Source organism: Gobio gobio (assembly GCF_949357685.1).
Source record: "Gobio gobio genome assembly, chromosome: 13".
NCBI classification, from domain to species: Eukaryota; Metazoa; Chordata; class Actinopteri; order Cypriniformes; family Gobionidae; genus Gobio; species Gobio gobio.
In genome coordinates this window covers 1,861,297-1,866,296 of record NC_137106.1, presented here as the reverse complement: position 1 = coordinate 1,866,296, position 5,000 = coordinate 1,861,297, and the positions used below count along the sequence as shown (strand labels likewise).

Here is a 5,000-nt window from a genome sequence, read left to right as displayed (position 1 = left end):
CATCATCTACCCATCCATCTACCCATCCATCTACTCATCATGCATCCGTCATCTATCCATCCATCTACTCATCATTCATCCATCATCTACCCATCCATCTACTCATCATTCATCCATCATCTATCCATCCATCTACTCATCATTCATCCATCATCTACCCGTCCATCTACTCATACATTCATCCATCATCTATCCATCATCTATCCATCCATCTACCCATCCATCTACTCATCATGCATCCGTCATCTATCCATCCATCTACTCATCATTCATCCATCATCTATCCATCCATCTACCCATTCATCTACTCATCATGCATCCATCATCTATCCATCCATCTACTTATCCTTTCATCCATCATCTACCCATCCATCTACTCATCATTCATCTATCATCTATCCATCCATCTACCCATCAATCTACTCATACATTCATCCATCATCTATCCATCCATCTACCCATCCATCTACTCATCATGCATCCATCATCTATCCATCCATCTACCCATCCATCTACTCATCATTCATCCATCATCTACCCGTCCATCTACTCATCCTTTCATCCATCATCTACCCATCCATCTACTCATCATTCATCTATCATCTATCCATCCATCTACCCATCCATCTACTAATCATTCATCCATCATCTACCCGTCCATCTACTCATACATTCATCCATCATCTATCCATCCATCTACCCATCCATCTACTCATCATGCATCCATCATCTATCCATCCATCTACTCATCCTTTCATCCATCATCTACCCGTCCATCTACTCATCATTCATCTATCATCTATCCATCCATCTACCCATCCATCTACTCATCATTCATCCATCATCTACCCATCCATCTACTCATCATTCATCCATCATCTATCCATCCATCTACCCATCCATCTACTCATCATGCATCCATCATCTATCCATCCATCTACCCATCCATCTACTCATCATGCATCCATCATCTATCCATCCATCTACTCATCATTCATCCATCATCTACCCGTCCATCTACTCATACATTCATCCATCATCTATCCATCCATCTACTCATCCTTTCATCCATCATCTACCCATCCATCTACTCATCATTCATCTATCATCTATCCATCCATCTACCCATCCATCTACTAATCATTCATCCATCATCTACCCGTCCATCTACTCATACATTCATCCATCATCTACCCATCCATCTACTCATCATGCATCCATCATCTACCCATCCATCTACTCATCATTCATCCATCATCTACCCATCCATCTACTCATCATTCATCCATCATCTACCCATCCATCTACTCATCATTCATCCATCATCTACCCGTCCATCTACTCATCATTCATCTATCATCTATCCATCCATCTACCCATCCATCTACTCATCCATCTACTCATCCATCTACTCATCCTTTCATCCATCATCTACCCATCCATCTACTCATCATTCATCTATCATCTATCCATCCATCTACCCATCCATCTACTCATCATTCATCCATCATCTACCCATCCATCTACTCATCATTCATCCATCATCTACCCATCCATCTACTCATCATTCATCCATCATCTACCCATCCATCTACCCATCCATCTACTCATCATTCATCCATCATCTACCCATCCATCTACCCATCCATCTACTCATTATTCATCCATCATCTATCCATCCATCTACTCATCCATTCATCCATCATCTACCCATCCATCTACTCATCATTCATCCATCATCTACCCATCCATCTACTCATCATTCATCCATCATCTACCCGTCCATCTACCCATCCATCTACTCATCATTCATCCATCATCTACCCGTCCATCTACCCATCCATCTACTCATCATTCATCCATCATCTACCCATCCATCTACTCATCATTCATCCATCATCTACCCATCCATCTACTCATCATTCATCCATCATCTATCCATCCATCTACCCATCCATCTACTCATCATGCATCCATCATCTATCCATCCATCTACCCATCCATCTACTCATCATGCATCCATCATCTATCCATCCATCTACTCATCATTCATCCATCATCTACCCATCCATCTACTCATCATTCATCCATCACCTACCCATCCATCTACCCATCATTCATCCATCATCTACCCATCCATCTACTCATCATTCATCCATCATCTACCCGTCCATCTACTCATCATTCATCCATCATCTACCCGTCCATCTACTCATACATTCATCCATCATCTATCCATCATCTACCCATCCATCTACCCATCCATCTACTCATCATGCATCCGTCATCTATCCATCCATCTACTCATCATTCATCCATCATCTACCCATCCATCTACTCATCATTCATCCATCATCTATCCATCCATCTACTCATCATTCATCCATCATCTACCCGTCCATCTACTCATACATTCATCCATCATCTATCCATCATCTACCCATCCATCTACCCATCCATCTACTCATCATGCATCCGTCATCTATCCATCCATCTACTCATCATTCATCCATCATCTACCCATCCATCTACTCATCATTCATCCATCATCTATCCATCCATCTACTCATCATTCATCCATCATCTACCCGTCCATCTACTCATACATTCATCCATCATCTATCCATCATCTATCCATCCATCTACCCATCCATCTACTCATCATGCATCCGTCATCTATCCATCCATCTACTCATCATTCATCCATCATCTATCCATCCATCTACCCATTCATCTACTCATCATGCATCCATCATCTATCCATCCATCTACTTATCCTTTCATCCATCATCTACCCATCCATCTACTCATCATTCATCTATCATCTATCCATCCATCTACCCATCAATCTACTCATACATTCATCCATCATCTATCCATCCATCTACCCATCCATCTACTCATCATGCATCCATCATCTATCCATCCATCTACCCATCCATCTACTCATCATTCATCCATCATCTACCCGTCCATCTACTCATCCTTTCATCCATCATCTACCCATCCATCTACTCATCATTCATCTATCATCTATCCATCCATCTACCCATCCATCTACTAATCATTCATCCATCATCTACCCGTCCATCTACTCATACATTCATCCATCATCTATCCATCCATCTACCCATCCATCTACTCATCATGCATCCATCATCTATCCATCCATCTACTCATCCTTTCATCCATCATCTACCCGTCCATCTACTCATCATTCATCTATCATCTATCCATCCATCTACCCATCCATCTACTCATCATTCATCCATCATCTACCCATCCATCTACTCATCATTCATCCATCATCTATCCATCCATCTACCCATCCATCTACTCATCATGCATCCATCATCTATCCATCCATCTACCCATCCATCTACTCATCATGCATCCATCATCTATCCATCCATCTACTCATCATTCATCCATCATCTACCCGTCCATCTACTCATACATTCATCCATCATCTATCCATCCATCTACTCATCCTTTCATCCATCATCTACCCATCCATCTACTCATCATTCATCTATCATCTATCCATCCATCTACCCATCCATCTACTAATCATTCATCCATCATCTACCCGTCCATCTACTCATACATTCATCCATCATCTACCCATCCATCTACTCATCATGCATCCATCATCTACCCATCCATCTACTCATCATTCATCCATCATCTACCCATCCATCTACTCATCATTCATCCATCATCTACCCATCCATCTACTCATCATTCATCCATCATCTACCCGTCCATCTACTCATCATTCATCTATCATCTATCCATCCATCTACCCATCCATCTACTCATCCATCTACTCATCCATCTACTCATCCTTTCATCCATCATCTACCCATCCATCTACTCATCATTCATCTATCATCTATCCATCCATCTACCCATCCATCTACTCATCATTCATCCATCATCTACCCATCCATCTACTCATCATTCATCCATCATCTACCCATCCATCTACTCATCATTCATCCATCATCTACCCATCCATCTACCCATCCATCTACTCATCATTCATCCATCATCTACCCATCCATCTACCCATCCATCTACTCATTATTCATCCATCATCTATCCATCCATCTACTCATCCATTCATCCATCATCTACCCATCCATCTACTCATCATTCATCCATCATCTACCCATCCATCTACTCATCATTCATCCATCATCTACCCGTCCATCTACCCATCCATCTACTCATCATTCATCCATCATCTACCCGTCCATCTACCCATCCATCTACTCATCATTCATCTATCATCTATCCATCCATCTACCCATCCATCTACTCATCATTCATCCATCATCTACCCATCCATCTACTCATCATTCATCCATCATCTACCCATCCATCTACTTATTATTCATCCATCATCTATCCATCCATCTACTCACCCATTCATCCATCATCTACCCATCCATCTACTCATCATTCATCCATCATCTACCCATCCATCTACTCATCATTCATCCATCATCTACCCGTCCATCTACTCATCATTCATCCATCATCTACCCGTCCATCTACTCATCATTCATCCATCATCTATCCATCCATCTACTTATCATTCATCCATCATCTACCCATCCATCTACTCATCATTCATCCATCATTCCATCACCCATCCATCTACTCATCATTCATCCATCATCTTTCCATCACCCATCCATCTACTCATCATTCATCCATCATCTACCCATCCATCTACTCATCATTCATCCATCATCTACCCATCCATCTACTCATCCATCTACTCATCATTCATCCATCATCTACCCGTCCATCTACTCATCATTCATCTATCATCTATCCATCCATCTACCCATCCATCTACTCATCCATCTACTCATCCATCTACTCATCCTTTCATCCATCATCTACCCGTCCATCTACTCATCATTCATCTATCATCTATCCATCCATCTACCCATCCATCTACTCATCATTCATCCATCATCTACCCA

The 5,000-nt window shown here is 41.5% G+C and overlaps 1 protein-coding gene across 1 annotated transcript in view; it reads left to right on the top strand.

The window, feature by feature from the left end:
• LOC307136190 (ryanodine receptor 3-like) overlaps positions 1–5,000 on the top strand; it is a 307,469-nt gene that overhangs the window by 158,280 nt on the left and 144,189 nt on the right. The gene's annotated exons all lie outside the window — the stretch shown is intronic.